The sequence below is a fragment of the Macrobrachium rosenbergii genome, chromosome 8, assembly GCF_040412425.1.
Source record: "Macrobrachium rosenbergii isolate ZJJX-2024 chromosome 8, ASM4041242v1, whole genome shotgun sequence".
Classification (NCBI taxonomy): Eukaryota; Metazoa; Arthropoda; class Malacostraca; order Decapoda; family Palaemonidae; genus Macrobrachium; species Macrobrachium rosenbergii.
In genome coordinates this window covers 35,440,811-35,459,604 of record NC_089748.1, presented here as the reverse complement: position 1 = coordinate 35,459,604, position 18,794 = coordinate 35,440,811, and the positions used below count along the sequence as shown (strand labels likewise).

Below are 18,794 nucleotides of genomic sequence, written 5' to 3'. Positions count from 1 at the left end.
TCTCTCTCTGATTATATATGAAATTATGCTTGAGGCTGACAGCAGTTAGGCAGAGACGTGTAATTGTGTGCGCTCGTAACTCAGACCATCTTGGAGAGGAATTAGATCCACTGGAGAACCGATACTTATTGTTTGATTGCCAGTGAGATACACACACACACACACACACACACACACACACACACACATATTCTTGGTCTTCGTTGAACTTCACTATCAAAACTCAAGTGCTTCAAATATTACTTTGTGTTCATGTCCTCCCGAAAATCTTTTTACTATAGTAACTTCTGCTTTTGTCTAATCCAGTAACCAAGGTTTCCATCTTCCTATCCCAAATCCCAAGACTTCTTTTCTAACAGTTACACAGCTCCTCACTGGACGGGTTGGTATCGTTCTCGGCTAGCACTCTGCTGGGCCCGCTTTCGATTCTCCGACCGGCCAATGAATTATTAGAGGAATTTATTTCCGGTGATAGAAATTCATTTCTCGTTATAATGTGGTTCGGATTCCACAATGAGCTGTAGGTCCCGTTGCTAGGTAACCAGTTGGTTCTTAGCCACGTAAAATAAATCTAATCCTTCGGGCCAGCCCTCTCTAGGAGAGCTGTTAATCATCTCGGTGGTCTGATTAAACTAAGGGATACTTCACTTCACAGTTATACAATTTAGTTTTCTGTAAAAGAAAACTATTGTTCCGGCTTTGTCTCCCCGTCCGCACCTTTTCTGTCCGCCGCAGATCTCAAAAACTACTGAGGCTAGAGGGCTGCAAATTGGTATGTTGGTCATCCACCCTCGAATCATCAGACATACCAAATTGCAGCCCTCTAGCCCCAGTAGTTTTTATTTTAAGGTTAAAGTTAGCCATAATCGTGCGTCTGGCAACGAACTAGGACAGGACACCCTCGGGCCGTGGTTCAAGTTTCATGGGCCGCGGCTCATACAGAATTACAGAGACTACCGAAAGATAGATCTGTTTTAGGCGATCTCTGCCGATATATGCTCCTCAGTACCTCCTATCGTTTCTTAATGTTCATTCTCCTCTTTGGGTATGATGATAAATAGGTAATAATTATAACAAATTATTTGCAACACAAAAACAAGTAAAGAATTTGCCGAAGTTCCTTCGGCGCAATCGAGTTTTTTGTACAGCCGCTACAGCGTATAATCAAAGCCACCGAAAATAGATCTATCTATCGGTGGTCTCGGCGTAATGCTGTATGAGCCGTCGCCAATGAAACTTGAACCACGGCCCGGTGGTGGCCTGGCCTATATCGTTGCCAGAAGCACGATTATGGCTAACTTTAACCTTCAATAAAATAAAAACTACTGAGGAGGCTAGAGGGCTGCAATTTGGTATGTTTGATGACTGGAGGGTGGATGATCAACATACCAATTTGCAGCCCTCTAGCCTCAGTGGTTTTTAAGATTTGAGGGCGGACAGAAAAAGTGCGGACGGACAGACAAAGCCGGCACAATAGTTTCCTTTTACAGAAAACTAATGAATAAATCAGCAGGCTACCGCCTTCTGATTTTCAGGAGGCATGTAGGGATGGGGTCGCCAGGCCTACGCCCTTGTTCTTGGATTAGCAGACGCTGTCACTCATGGATGGATAGCTGGGTTGACTGGTGGGTGGTAGTATATTAGTGGTCCAGGGAGGGATCCATGGATTTGGCAAGTGTAAGCCGATTGTTGTATCAATTAGTTCAGCGCCTGTTTGGTTGATTTTTACATTCCAGTGCTGGGCAGTGGAATTGCCAAATACTTATGCCGAAATAAACACACACACGTACACACACATGTACATATATATAGGCTATATATATGTGAAATATTTTGTTAAAACAGAAGTCCATCAAATATAAAGGAGCCCATAGAAACGCCTTTATTTTCCACATTTTGGCGTTTCTATGGGCTCCCTTATATTTGATATATATACTGTATACGTGTGTGTATGTATATATATATATATATATATATATATATATATATATATATATATATATATATATATATATATATGTGTGTGTGTGTGTGTGTGTGTGTGTGTGTGTGTTTGTGTGTGTGTGTGTGTATAATTCAAGCTTCAAACAGTCAAATGTAGATATCCAAAAATATCATTCATGTATTTTCCATCCTCCCTTCCGTGTGCTTGTGAGCCATTTGTCAGCAAGCATCGCAATCGGCGATGCTTTCTTCTAGCCACAACTCCGGCGGCATTTCTAGAGCGAGAAGTCTCTAGAAATTTCACTGCGCGATGACCTTTTATTTTATATATTTTTTTATTCCCTTTCCCTCTGGTCAGGGCGGCCAGTTGTGTCAGATTGGAATTTTCCCGAGGGCGTGATTCTATCCATCTTCTGACTCCTGCGGTTTATTCTCTTCTGGCTTCTCCTGTGGTTTATTCTTCTGTCTCACTTTGCGCAAGTATTCGCAAAGTGGCGATGTTTACGCGCGCACGTGCGCGCGCACCTCCCGCTGCGCCGAAATTTCTAGAGACCGTCAAATTCGTTTTGTTCGGAAATGAATTAAATTGAATTGAATACAGAATTTAGGCCAAGGGCCAAGCGCTAGGACCTATGAGGTCATTCAGCGCTGAAATGGAAATTGACAGTAAAAGGTCTGGAAGGTTTAACAGGAGGAAAACCTCAAAGCAGTTTGCACTATGAAACAACTGTTCGGAGAATGTGGAAAGTAAGGTGGAAGAAAGAGAATATGAAAGGAAGTACAGTAAATGGAACGAAAAGGGGTTGCATCTAGGGGCCGAAAGGAAGTACAGTAAATGGAACGAATCTAGGGGCCGAAGGCACACTGCAAAGAACCTTAAATAATGCCTACAGTGCACCACATGAGTGGCGCATTGACGGCACTACCCTCCTCCGGGTATTTTGTTCGAAAGTCGGTTCTCTCTGGGTATCTGATGACGCAACCCACCCCACCAAAAAAATATGGTTTAATGCGATGTTCTCCTCGTATCGATCAACATCGACGCGTGCTCTGTAATTTGTCAGCCTCACCTGCTATTATCCCGCGGAGATTTTGGATCGGTTGAGCAAGCGCCTGATCCCACCGACGATGAGAAACGACGCGGAATAATGTGTGCTTGCCTTAATGCGAGAGTTTTAATTATCTGTGATGAACATCGCGTAATTGAGACTTGAAAACCTCGAGAGGCAGCGTTTGCAAAGGTCATGCATGATAAGCCCCAGCGCCCAATTCAGGCGGAGTTCCTTCAACTTCTGAACTGGACCAAGTGGCCTCTCTTGTGAACTGGACCGCATGATGTACTCGATTTCTTTAAAAGAAAAAGAAAAAAAAAAAAAAGGCGATTGCATATTGCAAAGCGTATTTTGGATGTAATTACACTTAAGTTATAAGTTGAGTTTTGTAAGAGTGAATCGAGAAATTATTTTGAAGTGAATATCATATTCTTTTTGCGTGTTTGTATATTTCAAGGCGTATTTTGGACCTAATTCCATTATATCTTACATGTTGAGTTTCATCTGCAGACATTACTTGAGGTTTTGTGCGGCGTCCCTTCGGCTCTAACTGCAACCTCTTTCGTTCGAATCTCCGACCGGCCAGCGAAGACTAAGAGGAATTTATTTCTGATGATAGAAATTCATTTCTCGATATAACGTGGTTCGGATTCCACAATAAGCTGTAGGTCCCGTTACTAGGTAACCAATTGGTTCTTAGCCACGTAAAATAAATCTAATCCTTCGGGCCAGCCCTAGGAGAGCTGTTCATCAGCTCAGTGGTCTGGTTAAACTAAGATATACTTAACTTTTGCAACCTCTTTCATTCCTTTTACTGTAGGCCTACCTCCTCTCATATTCTCTTTCATCCATCTCACTTTCCTCAACCCTCTCTTAACAGTTGTTTCATAGCGCAACTGCTTTGAGGTTTTCCTCCTGTTACACCTTTCAAACCTTTTACTGTCAATTTCCGTTTGAGCGCTGAATGATCTCATTGGTTCCAGCACTTGGCATTTGGCCTAAATTCTATATTTTATTCTGTTCTGTACCGAATAAATCGAGAAATTATTTTGAAGTGAGTCATGTTTATGGTGTCTGTATATTGCAAAGCGCATTTTGTACTTAATTTCAATAGATTATATGTTGAATTTTACACCAAATGAATTGACAAATTATTTTGAAGTCAGTATCCTATGCTTTATGGAGTGTCTGCATATTGCAAAGCGCATTTTGGACCTAATTTCACTAAGTTATATGTTGAATTTTATATCAAAAGAATTGACAAATTATTTTGAAATCAGTATCATATTCCTTATGGCGCGTCTGCATATCGCGAAGCGCGATTTGGCCCTAATTTCACCAAGTTATATGTTGAGTTCTAAACCAGAATGAATCGAGAAAGTACTTTGAAGCGAGTGTCACATTCTTGGTGAAATTACAAGTAAAAATAAATGTCTATCAGCATACGACACGACACGACAGGACACGACACGGCACGACACGCCGCGACAGTTCGTCTCAGCCTCAGCGTGGAAAAATATACCTGCTTTTGGGGGGCCGCGCTCTGGTTTCAGTAATCGCTGCTCCCTTTTATGGAGGCGTGAAATGCCTCCTGGTACGCTGGTGTACGACGCTGTTACGACGTCAGCGTCACTAGTTTGACGTCATGGAAGTGTTCGAGATGGCAAGGGCACCACAGGCCTCCGCTCCGGATTTTTTTTCACGCATTGTTTGAGAAAGTTCACTCGGCCGCAGTCGTCCAGCGTAGGTGAACTGGGGCGGGAGTAATAATAATAATAATAATAATAATAATAATAATAATATAGTTTAACTGGGCCTGAGGTATTGCGTTCTGTATAATAATAATAATAATAATAATAATAATAATAATAATAATAATAATAATTCTTATTGTTGTGTTGGTTCACTTTCATTCCGAAAAGCTTAAAAACTACTGAGGCTAGAGGGCTGCAAATTGGTATGTTGATCATCCACCTTCCAATCACCAAACATACCAAATTGCAGACCTCTAGCCTCAGTAGTTTTTATTTTGTTTAAGGTTGAAGTTAGCCATAATCGTACTTCTGACACCGCTGAGGTACCAACACCACAGGCCACCACCGGACCGTGGCTGAGTTTCATGGGCCGTAGCTGAAAGTTTCATACAACATTATATACACCGTACAGAAAACTTGATTGCGCCGAAGAAACTTCGAAGCATTTCTATACTTATAATCAAGGGATAACTAATTCTGTCCCCCACCGAGATAAAAGCGGCTGGTCGTTAAATATCTCTCTCTCTCTCTCTCTCTCTCTCTCTCTCTCTCTCTCTCTCTCTCTCTCTCTCTCTCTCTCTCGGGCCCTGGGTAAGACAGAAGGTCTTTTAGTCGTGGGCCTTCCGTATTTTGGTGACGTAGAGCTGACTCATTGTGGGCATTTCGCTGTGCTATCGTGAGCGTCTCATAGTTAGCGTCAGTTAGCTGGAATTTCTCTCTCTCTCTCTCTCTCTCTCTCTCTCTCTCTCTCTCTCTCTCTCTCTCTCACATTCACACACACACACACACACACACACACACACACACACACACACACACACACACAGTTTCCGTTCTCATAGTTAGCTCATGTTTATTTCTCTCTCTCTCTCTCTCTCTCTCTCTCTCTCTCTCTCTCTCTCTCTCTCTCTCGGTATGTCACTGCTTGTTGATTCCATCTTTTGTACAAACTTCCTCGAGATCGCTTTGATTGCATAATGCTTTTAAGGTTAGCGTGTTTTTGTCCCGGAGACTTCTTGAGGGTGTTAAGTCGTTCTTGCATTTTGTTTGATCTCATAACAACACACTTTTGGAAAGGAACAAGTCTCGTTCATTTGGCCATCCAGATTTTCCGTTAGTTGACAACCCCCTCCCCCTATTTTTGTGTTTCAGTACTAAATATACTTTATAACAAGTAAGCTGAGTTAATGTTGGAACGGACTTTTATTTGTAGAGAGAGTATGTTTTATTAAATTTTATATTTTGGTTTATAAGCAATACACGCAAGATGTCATGTCATATAAATATAAATATGAATTGCTTTTTTATATGATTGTCAAGACAGCTGGGAGTTGAGATGCAATCAAGTGTTTAACCCTATGATTTTGCGAAGGCATTTCCTTATGCGTAGGTATATTCAGAGAAAATAGACATTACTCACTGCTCCTTTCATCCGCCTAACTTGCCGTATCAAGGTTGAACCTCCTATGTAGGACTCCGTAGGGGGTTAAGTGCCGTCAGTGCACCTCATGCGGTGCACTGTAGGCATTACTTAATGTTCTTTGCAGCGTCCTTTCGGCCCCTAGCTGCAACCCCTTTCATTTCCTTTTACTGTACATCAGTTCATATTCTTTCATCTGACTTTCACCCTCTCATAACAATTGTTTGATCGTGCAACTGCAAGGTTTTCCTCCTGTTATACCTGTCAAACCACCTTACTGTCATTTTCCATTTCAGCGCTGAATGACCTCGTAGGTCTCATAGGTTCCTGCGTTTGGGGACTAATTTCTATATTCTATTCTGTTCTATTGCTGTGTAGGAAACCTTCACCGCCGTTCCATACCCCTACACGAGCGTCACCAGTGGTATACGCGCCCTCTTGACGCTTTTTTTTCGCGTGCGCACTGGCACTTGTTCCAACATTCTCATTCCGCCCTGCCAACCTTGGCACCTGACCCTTTCCAGGTCTCCTCGGCCTCTTAAAATATAAATCCATCTGTTTACACATGATAAAATTTTCTAATATTTTCACTATATGTTTATCTTTCAACTTTCCTTTCTTCAGGTGCATTAATACTCCGTATGGTGGTAGTGCCGTCTGTGAACCTCATGTGGTGCACTGTAGGCATTACTTCGGGTTCTTTACAGCGTCTCTTCGGCCCCCAGCTGCAGCCCCTTTCATTCCTTTTACTAAACCTCCGTTCATATTTTCCTTTTCTAGCTTACTTTCCACCCTCATAAATTATAAATTTATCAATATTTTCGGCCCTGGATGGTCTCGTAGGTCCCAGCGCTTGGCCCAAATGTATTTTCAGTCCTGAGTGGTCTCATAGGTGTCAGCGCTTGGCCTCTGGGCTAGATTTTATATTCTAATTCATGTGTATTAAATTATAAAAAGTATTTGGGTCGTCCACTTTATTTTTTTTATTCGTATTTAACACTTCAGACATCCTTTACGTGTCGGCTACCTTGCAGTCCTTTTACAATATCCATAAAGCATAATCTTTCTTTTTATATTTAAAAGATTTGAAATGGGTGAAATTCTTTCTTTTTATTCCCAACTTTCTGCAAAGCTGCTTCTGCCTTCCATCTTCGAGCTTGCCGAGAATCACCCCCTTATCTTATTCTGATATATTATCATCCACATAACATTTACGTACATTATAACCTTGTGAGTCACCCACTTCTATTCTTTCATCATCCGTTCTTGTATACGTCGTTCCATCTTCAATGCTTCCCCCATCCACCTCGTGGAGGAATACTTTGACATATTCCACTTTCTTCAAGACCTACCTCTCTTAACCTCAAGTCTCTACAGGTAAGCTAACAAAGCACCGCCCTGTTTTCGTATTCCATTCACAGCTATCCTTTCCAGTTCCACAAGCAGGCACCTGTGTTTCGTGGCCTTTTCCCATAAATATTAAACGACTATTGGAAAATGTTACGCCTCTCTCGGACCTACGTTAGAAACGTGCATTCCAGTATAAATTTGTTAGTTAACTTGGAATCTTCTGTAGGCAGATGTGGCAAAAATTCATCTTGGAAGACTTCTGTGAATGTGATTTGAATTAATTCTTTCCAGAGCTGTCTTTTGCAAGGAAGATTTCAGTGCAGATAGTACTGATGGAGAGACACTTTTGAAAGGTGTTGAGGGTGTATTATACAGAGGTTAGGAGCAATAAAATCTGTGCAAGGAAAGTGGAGTGTTAGGAAATGTAGATGGGAGTGGGACCTCATTTTTAGGAATTGTAGATGGGAGTGGGACCTCATTTTTAGGAATTGTAGATGGGAGTGGGACCTCATTTTTAGGAAATGTAGATGGAGTGGGACCTCATTTTTAGGAAATGTGGGACCTCATTTTTAGGAAATGCAGATGGGAGCGGGATTCATTTGGTGTAGAAGTGGGCCTTATGGATATTACAGTAGGTCTCCTTGGCTGCTCAGTATTTTTGCATTTGAAATGACGTGAGAAGAAAAAAAAAGAAATGGGATGGCTGTGCCTAGTTGTAAGATACGAAAACGGTGCGCGAATTGGGTGTAGAATGGTTGACGCTCGCAGATATACTAAACTTATTGTGGATAAGAAAAACTTCAGAAACTGGTGAAAAATTGAAAGTTCTAACAAGAGGTGAAAGTTTAAGGATAAATATAAGTACAGCAATACTTTGAGGGTCAGAGGGAACCAGGAAAACAAAATTTAAAGTAAATTGGTAGAATGGAAGAAGTTCCCCATTGGGGGTTAGCGCCGTCAGTACACCTCACGTGGTACACTGTAGACATTACTTAAGGTTCCTTGCAGCGTCCCTTCGCCCCCTAGCTGCAACCTCTGTCATTCCTTTTACTGTACCTCCGTTCATATTTTCTTTCTTCCATCTGATTTTCCACCCCTCAAGCAGTTGTTTCAAAGTGCAGCTGAAAGGTTTTCCCTCCTATTACACCTTTCTAACCTTCTTATTGTCAGTTTCCCTTTCAGTGCTGAATGACCTAACAGCTCTCAGCGCTTGGCCTTTGGCCTAAATTCCTTATAGTATTCAATGGAAGAAGTTGATTACCATAGGTATTTAGGAGTGAGTATAACGGATAATGGTAGGATAAGAAAATATTTGAGGTCAGGGTGGCAATCTATGATGGGATTGTTGTGCCAAGCCTCCTTTATGGAATTAAAATTGTGAATTTGGATCACGGGGAAAAAAAAAAGGTCGAAGCTGTTTAGAATGAATTGCTTGTTTAGTATGTGTGGTAATAAGAATTGGAATGGTAAGGAATCGGTAATAGAAGCAGTAGTAAAAAAAAAAAAGTATAAAATGCGCCCAAGTTTCTTCGGCGCATTCGAGTTTTCTGTACATCGTATAATCAAGGCCACCGAAAATAGATCTATCTTTCGATGGTCTCAGTATAATGTTTTATGAGCTGCGGCCCATGAAACTTTAACCACGTCCCGGTTGTGGCCTGGCCTATATCGTTGCCAGAAGCGCGATTATGGCTAACTTTAACTTTAGATAAAATAAAAACTACTAAGGCTAGAGGGCTGCAATTTGGTATGTTTGTTGATTGGAGGGTGGATGATCAACACACCAATTTGCAGCCCTCTATCCTCAGTAGTTTTTAAGATCTGAGGGCGGACTGGAAAAAAGTGCGGACGGGCATGCAAACAGGTTTTCGTAGGTGATAGGATTGCTCTGTTTCTGAGATGGTTTGGTCTTGTGGAAAGAATGGATGGCGAAATGTAGGTGATAAGAATGTATAGTTCGAAGTGTCGGAAGGGAAAATAGGCCTAGAAAGCAGTGGAAAGGTGGCTTGATAGAGGCATTTAAAAAAGGACCATAGTACCCATAATACCCAGGAAAACTGGTAGTGCCTGTGAGGTTATTCAGTGGTATAGTCGGTGGAGAGTTCGACGCGCTGTTGATGAACCTTTTCAGTGTCTAGAATAGCTAATGTGAAAGTTCCTGCACGGGTTTTTGATCCAAGATTCAGCAGTTATATAGAAATGCAGCTACCATTAGCGTTTTTCATTTGCAGAAAGCATTCTTGTGCCAGGTCTTGAGACCAAACTTCGTAATTCAAAATTAATCAAAATCAAATCGTAGGTGAAAGTGCTAAACATTGAGGAAAATATGCGTTATGCATCGGTTATTCAGCAGTACCTTCCCGGAACCTGCCCAATTAACATTATCATGAATATTGTAATATTGATACCGAGAGTTTCATGAAGACGTGCGGTATGTTTGGAATAAGACACCAACTCCGATTTCTGTTGATCACCTCAAATCTGAATGTTTCCCTTACGGGGGTAGTGAGGTGCACTGTAGGCATTACTTAAGGTTCTTTGCAGCGTCCCTTCGGCCCCTAGCTGCATCCTCTTTCATTCCTTTTACTGTACCTCCGTTCATATTCTCTTTCTTCTATTTTGCTATCCACCCTCTCCTAACAATTGTTTCATAGTGCAACTGCTTTGAGGTTTTCCTCTTGTTAGACCTTTCAGAACTTTCTACTCTCAATTTCCTCTTCAGTGCTGAATGACCTCATAGGTCCCAGTGCTTGGCTTTTGGCCAAAATTCAGTAATCGTAATCTATTCTATTCAAATCTGAATGTTTTTACAGTACGTGAACTAAGTGCAATTCAAAATATTTATTGTAATTATGATTTGCATAAGTTTTTATTTATTTATTTATTTATTATTATTATTATTATTATTATTATTATTATTATTATTATTATTATTATTATTATTATTATTATTATTATTTGCACGAGTGCACAGGCCTATGTTATAGACGATAGGATTTTGTTTCAGTCAATGACGGCCACAGTGCGCCTTGCGCGACAAACTCCATTTACGAAAGTGTAGGTTTGTATCTTAGGAAAAATACAAATTACTTTGAAAATTTATAAATTTTGGCCTTCTTTCCCTCTCACAATAAAGCTCTCCAGTTTGTCATTTGTAGACTTAAGAGTATTTTGAGTTTGATTACAAACGGTGAAACCGTCAAGAAAGGGATATTGTGAGACTATCTCAGATTCGAGGTAGACTCGATACTGACTGCATCTGCCAACCAGCTCTGTTAACCCTGCTGTCAATGAAGCTATCGTGATAATGGCGTTTGTGAAAGGCGATACATGATGTTAAGGTCATTGTTAGGTCACATTAACATTCATTTCATTTTGAGGCGAGTTTCTTTTGAATTTGATCGTTCTAACATGTTAAAAATTCTTGTCGAAGTTCCGGTAATTTGGGTTTTCGTTTTTGTGTCTCGGGTGAAATGATTTATTCCAATTCATCTGGATTTTGTGGATGATTTTATGCTATAATTAGGCGAAACTACTGACTCTACCGTAAACGAAGATTAATTTGAATGTCTGTCTGCCATCCCTGTATGAAGAGCGAACGATTAACTATGCGTGATAGTTCTGTGGAAGGAGGAAGGGAAATAATGGTTCATTAGTCCCCATGAATTTCTGTACGCGTCATGATGCCCTAAGGAAACATCTGGCAACTCAGCTCTGTAGATGGTTCATGGCCCTTTCTGTAGAATGAGAAGCTGTCGGCAAGAAAGCCTACTAAACAAAATCGGTAAACCCCGTAGGGGGTAATGCCGCCAGTGCACCTCATGTGGTGCACTGTAGGCATTTATTATAAAGTTCTTTGCAGCGTGCCTTCGACCCCTAACTTCAACCCCTTTCCTTCCTTTTACTGTACCTACTTTCATATTCTCTTTCTTCCATCTTACAAGTTCCTCGTTGAACGAGTCGGTAGAGTTGTTGGCTAGCACTCTGCTAGGCCCGAGTTCGAGTCTCCGGCCGGTCAATGAAGAATTAGAGGAATTTCTTTCTGGTGATAGAAATTCATTTCTCGGTATAATGTGGTTCGGATTCCACAATAAGCTGTAGGTCCCGTTGCTAGGTAACCAGTTGGTTCTTAGCCACGTAAAATAAGTCTAATCCTTCGGGCCAGCCCTAGGAGAGCTGTTAATCAGCTCAGTGGTCTGGGTAAACTAAGGTATTAACTTTTCTTCCATCTTACTTTGAAGCCTTTCCAAACAATTGATTCATAGTGCAACTGCTTTGAGGTTTTCCTCCTGTTACACCTTTCAAACCTCCTGTCAATTTCCGTTTGAGCGCTGAATGACCTCATAGGTCCCAGTGCTTGGTCTTTGGCCTGAATTCTATATTCAGTTAAATTCAAAATCGCTAAACGTGTAAACGAGCGACAAAGAAAATGCCTCTTTTAAATGACAAAGTACTGATGATCAAGTTCATATGAAGCAGTGTAACTGGTAGGTGCCAACTTAGCCTGCCCGCTTAGTATTGAAGTTCATGAAACCAACTCCACACGAGTATAATTCTTTTACTCGTAAGAGCTGGTAGTTCTGATATTATCCACGGGTTGCCATCCCTGTATACCTTTCTCCTTCCTGGCTGTGACCTCATAACAAAGACCGAATTCATCGCTTATTCAAAAGATGCCCTCTCGAGTCGTCGTCATATGGAGTTGTATACCAAGGATGGTCCTACTTGGGCACCATTGGGCTACAGACGCATGTACGCATATTTGAAATCAATACATTATTTAATCTGTCGTCAGTCTGGCAGTCCACCATCCAGCGATCAAGATTCACTCAGAGTCTTCAGAGATAATAAAGAGAAGGTCATTGAGACTTTACACAATGTGGTGTAACATGTTAATCATCCAATAGAAACCAAATTGTGCCTGGTACCATTATCGCAGATTTCGTGTATGGAGTCGTCGTTTCATTAGTATTCCTCGGCTTTTTCCATGCTGATCAATTGTTCTCCTGCCGGATGAGTCACTACTAATGGCGCCTATCCAATGCTTCGTTCATCCTTTTCCAGCTCGAAGCCGTTCAGGTGCCTGCAAAGAACTGTTAACTCCCAATTGACCTTAAAATCCAGTCGATTGGTCCACCCCGCCCACCCGCTTGGTCTTGAAGACCTAAATTTCATAATCAATCATAATCATAACGTGCCAACAACCATCGAAGAATTCAGTTTGTTTTTGTAGGTATTTGATATTTGTTTACATAAATTTATCTGTTCTTACCCGTATCACTCCCCTTCCTAATCTTTTCCAAGATCCAGCTACCGTTTACTAAAGGATGGTCACTCCCTTTCCTAATCTTTTCCAAGATCCAGCCAGCGTTTACTATAGTGGATGGTGTTAGTAAACAGTTGAGTCATATTTTAGGTATGTTGAGGAAGGTGGATGTTTCCTGCGAAAGGTGATATATTTTCAGTGGTTGGAAATGTTTTCTTGTTTTCACCTGTGTTGATATAAATCACAACTGTTTACACGGTATTATAGACCGAGGAAATGCCGTGTGAAATATGTTGTCAGGAAATGGAATTCCTTTTTTTTTTTGGTACAGTTTACTCGGCAATTAAAATCCCTTTGTTGCTGTCCATTTCTCACGTCATTCCACTGAAATTATTCTCTGAGTCTTGCCCAAAACTTTTAGCCAAACTTAAACGTTCGCCACGCCTCAGCACAGTGAGCCAAACCTGGTCTTAGAACGTGTAAAAGTTCACACTGGCATTTTTCCGCTGCGTCTCTGTACTGATTTTCATAGTAAGCCTTGTTTCCAAAAAAAAAGGCCTTTTTAAGAAATAGTAACGATATTTTTTGTTTTCGTACGCAGATCTGAGCCGTTTTTAGCCAGTCTTTGTTGCATAATGAATTATATATTACCACAAAGTATTTCTGGTACATGAGATATCCAGTTCCTTTCTCCTGAGTCATTCATTTGTGCTGCGCTTAGTAATCTCGTGGCTGTGATTGTGACGCCTGTTTCCTTCTAGAAACTTCTTGTTGGAAGACGCATGCGCTGTTAATTCCGTTGCTCGAAGCGTATCAAGTTGTTCAGAGTATTGAAATGACATATTTAGTTACTGAAGATAACGAAATATATATTTACTCAGAATATGTAAGTTGCTTAGAATACCGAGATAATTTAATTACTCAGAATACATTTAGTGCCCAGAAAAAAAAAATGTTTAATTTAATTGATCTGAATATTGAAATACATGTTTAGTTGCTCAGGATATTGAAATAAATATTTAGTTGTTCAGAAAATATAAGTTGCTTTAGAACATTTTGATATATTTTTAATTGCTCAGAATACATTTAGAGCCCAGAACATATATATATATATATATATATATATATATATATATATATATATATATATATATATATATATATATATATATTTTAATTGATCATAATATTGAAATATATATTTTGCTGCTCAGATCTTATTTGCTTAGAATATATTGATTGCTATTTATTTTAATTGATCAGAATATTGAAATAATAAATTTTGCTGAATATTGATCTTAAATTTTGCTTAGAATTGAAATACATAAATGATTTGCTCAGAATATTGAAATACATAAATTAGTTGCTCAGAATATTGAAATAATAAATTAGTTGCTCAGAATATTGAAATACATAAATTAGTTGCTCAGAATATTGAAATAACAAAATTAGTTGCTCAGAATATTGAAATACATAAATTAGTTGCTCAGAATATTGAAATACATAAATTAGTTGCTCAGAATATTGAAATAAAATGAATTAGTTGCTCAGAATATTGAAATACATAATCAGTTGCTCAGAGTATGTTAGTTACTCAGAATGTATTTAGCTCCTTAGAATATTTAAATACATACCCAGCTGCTCAGAATAAGTTTAGTTGCTCGAAAAATTGAAGTTCCATCAAAAGAGGAAGAAACATTACGTCAGAAACATCTCGAAGGCGAAATCCCCATCACCTTTCTCGAGCGACGGGGATTTCCCCCTTCGCCAGTTGAAAGTACAACAAGGTCAAGAGGAGTAATTATTTTGTTAAAAAAATAAAATGCATATCTCTTGACATTATTATTATTATTTATTATTATTTATTATTATTATTATTATTGTTCTTATTATTAATCAGAAGACGAACCCTATTCATATGGAACAAGTCCACCAAAGAAGTCATTGACTTGAAATTCAAGCTTCCAAAGAATATAAGGTATTATTATTATTATTATTATTATTATTATTATTATTATTATTATTATTATTATTATTATTATTATTATTCAGAGGACGAACCCTATTCTTATGGAACAAGCCCATCAAAGGGGCCATTGGCTCGAAATTCAATCTTCCAAAGAATATGATAAGGTATTATTATTATTATTATTATTATTATTATTATTATTATTATTATTATTATTATTATTATTATTATTATTATTATTATTATTATTATGACTCGCAATTCAAGCTCCCAAAGAGTATGGTGCTCATTAGAAAGAGGTAACAAAAGTTAAAGGGAAATACAAAATCAAGAGATATCACTTATTAAAAAAAAAATAATAAATAGATAAAAATGTTTTCAAATGAGAGAACTAAATAACATTTTTTGGTCAACTGTGTCTAGTGATGGACGAAGGCCCCTTAGTTTTCCTAGAGCTTAAGTGTACCTGTACACTTAAAAAAAAAAAAGAGTATTTGGGACCGGACCGAGTAACGTTGTTGGAATTTCCCTCTTGTACGAATTCTTTGTCATCGACCGCCTGCTGTCGCTGCGAGATGAATCTCTTTGCTATTTGAAGTATTCCCTACTTCTGCTATCGGAACTGCGTTGAAGTCCAGATCTGTTGACCATTATTTTTCCTCGCTTGTCGTGCTTCAGATGTTATTACAGAATTATTGTTCTTGAGAGCTGGTGCTGTTATTGAAATGGGGTGTGTGTGTGTGTGTGTGTATATATATATATACATACATATATATATATATATATATATATATATATATATATATATATATATATATATATATATATAAATTACACACATGATTATAATCACTTTATCAAGTGATTCATTTATCACACATTACCACAGTCCTTCGTCAATGGCTTGGAAATAAAGTTGAAACCGGTCAGGACCTACACTCCGTCTCTTATTTTTCACCTGTAGTAATGTTTGATGATATATATATATATATATATATATATATATATATATATATATATATATATATACAGTATATACATACAGTATATATATACAGTATATGTTTTTTGTGTTTGTTTGATGTGTATGTATACAGTATGCACGCGCACACAATATGTGTATATATATTTGTATATGATTATTTGTTTCAGAAGGGCATTACATTTTGGGCTTCCTTACCAAAGAGAGGTCGAATGTGTAAAGTAATAATGTGCTGTATATTGTAATTGCAAGTAAATAAGAGTAAAAATTATGATGGTTATAGAGTTTTCGCGAAGTTGGATACCTAAGAAATACCGTCTTATGATGCATCTTTTTTATTATAAGTTCAGAAAAAAACAGATTTCTATGTTTTGAAATTGTAACAAAAGCTGTTTCTGATGCTGTTTTGTGCTGTGCTATGCTTGTTCGCTCGCGGGTATATTATTGCTGTTTTAATTTTTCAATTTTTATTTTTTCAAAATTTGGTCCATTTTTTAGTTCTTAGATTGAATAACAAATCGAGAACCTTTTGCTATAAATTTCGAATGATGCATAAGCGTCTTCACAAGTGCCTACGAAGCCGTGTGACGCCAGAAATACCGCCACCCATGCCTCTCCTATGCCTCCCCCCCCCAACAAAACCCCCAGTTATTTCCAGTAGACCTTTGTTCTTCAACTCTTCTGGTGTCTACAGGAACCCAGCTGGCGCGTATCACGTACCATTCTCCCCCAGGTCCTGTGAAGAATAGGCCTAAGCCACCTCCACTCCTTAATTCGTCCTTGTCTCATCTATATAGGGAACTTCCGTCATTTTTCTCTGTGGTATTTATAAATATGCTGCCTCCTGACTACCTGATATTCTTCTCAGAGCTTCAGTCCCAAATCGACAGTGTCTTTTAGATGTGGTTTCATTTTCATACTATCAATTTCGTATGCCAATACAGATCTTGCTAGATTGGAGTATAATAATAATAATAATAATAATAATAATAATAATAATAATAATAATAATAATAATAATAATAATAACAGAGATGGTCTTGGGATCTATAAGATAATGCTCATAATCATAATAATAATAATAATAATAATAATAATAATAATAATAATAATAATAATAATAATAATAATAGCAGATGGTCTTGGGATTCTACTGAAGATAAGCTCGATCATTCGCGATACACAATAATAATAATAATAATAATAATAATAATAATAATAATAATAATAATAATAATAATAATAATAATAATAATAATTTCATATAAACCAGTATTTTGCACGTCAAGCTCCTAATTTCAGTCATAAGAATATTATTGTAAGCAGTCAAAAGGTTAGGGAACTCCACTGTAATATGTCTGTACGTAAACGCACGAGTGATGGCAACCCACTTTTAGGAGACTTTCATTTCACCTCGGAAGGGAAAGCCTTTTTTCTCCATCACAGGCAGATAACAAACGTTGCCAACACTTTTATTGCCAATTTTATGGATTTCGTCGTTGATTTTATGGATCTCTCTGTACTGCCTAACAATGATGGAATGTTGAAATCGTTGTTACTTTTCCTTTAAGTTGTTGTTAATTGTTGTCCAGCGGATTTAATGTTGCTGTTGGGTCCGTGTCGGTCAGACTTTATGGCGGGTCGCAAATTCCAGAGATGTATGCGAGTATTGTACCACCCCCGGTTTTTTTTTTGCCATGCCCCTAGTTTAGGTTAGGTTAGGTTAGATTAAGGTTAGGTTAGATTAGATTAGAGTAGATTAGGTTGAGATAGGTGGTAATCGTGATGGTAATTTGGGTGTGGGAAACTTAATGAGATTATTTTAAAGAAAATTCAGTGGTTAGTTTTTAAGATATGGCGTCCCGCTTTTTTCAGGGAAAGGTCCCGGTACTCGGTTACATCTCGGGGAAAATGCTGTCGGGTCGTTGTCGTTTTTCGTTTCTTCTCTGGATGAAGGGTGCTCGTTTTTTTTCTTCATCCGAGATCTGTGTCACGGTAGAGGTCTTTCTTTTAACTTGAAGATTGTCTTGGTAATGAAGTCTGCGTCAAGAAGAGTTCACTGTGCAGGTGTACAAGTATTGTTATTTTTGTTCGTTTCTTTTTCAAGTTTTCTTCCACTTTCTCTGAATGGTCGTCTTTGCAAGCTGACGGTCATGATTTACCGTCATTTTTGCGTTCATCGTTCAGTTCTTTTCAAGTTAAATGCAACGTTGGTTATAAAAGATTTTCAATGGAAATATATTCTTGGACGTCGTCTTAAAGATTACAGGAAAGTTATTGGTTATTCAACCATTCGCATGAAGTGAAACATTCACGGTTTGATTTGCAGGAAATATAATGTCCTGCTGCCCATTGGTAATGGGCATTTAAGCGAAGACAGTGCCCAGGGCAAAGAAAAGTCTATAGATGAAGACAGGGAGCGAAAGGCACGAAGTACAAAAAGAGAAAGGGTCCTCTATTATATTTACCCCATAGTGCCGTCAGTGCACCTCTTGTGGTGCACTGTAGGCATTACTTAAGGGTCTTTACAGCGTCCCTTCGGTTCCTGGTGTAGCTGCAGCCCCTTTTGTTCCTTTTACTGTACCTCCTTTCATATTCTCTTTCGTCCATCTTAATTTCCACCCTCTCCTAACAATTGATTCATAGTGCAACTGCTTTGAGATTTTCCTTCTGTTACACCTCTCAGACTTTTACTGTCAGTTTCCGTTTCAGCGCAGAATGACCTCATTGGTCCCAGTGCGTGGCCTTTGGCCTAAATTCTGTATTCAGTTCACACTCTGATATTTACTCCACGTCTCACTATCCAGGAGAATCTGTAGCTATTTTTAGAGGACGAACTTTGTTTGACCAAGCCATTTTCCTCCTCAGCACAAACTAAAGCGTTTCTGTGATGTTATCGGTGCCTCTGCTGGTTCCCCAGGCCTCTGTCAGATTTAATTGAACCCAAGGAAGAAAAACCCTAAGAGGCCTTTGGAAGACATTTTATAAGCAAGACACTTTGCGTAAGTCCAGTGTTTACGTTGGTTGAAGGTCTCCTTAAATTTGAGAGAATGCGAT

At 38.7% G+C, this 18,794-nt stretch overlaps 1 protein-coding gene and 1 long non-coding RNA gene across 17 annotated transcripts in view; one reads left to right on the top strand and one right to left on the bottom strand.

Annotated features, from left to right (window-relative positions):
* sky (GTPase-activating protein skywalker) overlaps positions 1-18,794 on the top strand; it is a 314,139-nt gene that overhangs the window by 256,549 nt on the left and 38,796 nt on the right. The gene's annotated exons all lie outside the window — the stretch shown is intronic.
* Positions 7,278-10,011, bottom strand: LOC136841241 (uncharacterized). Its single transcript, XR_010853848.1, has 2 exons — positions 8,083-10,011; positions 7,278-8,027 (listed from the first exon to the last, which is right to left on the bottom strand). It is a non-coding gene; the product is annotated as an uncharacterized lncRNA (long non-coding RNA).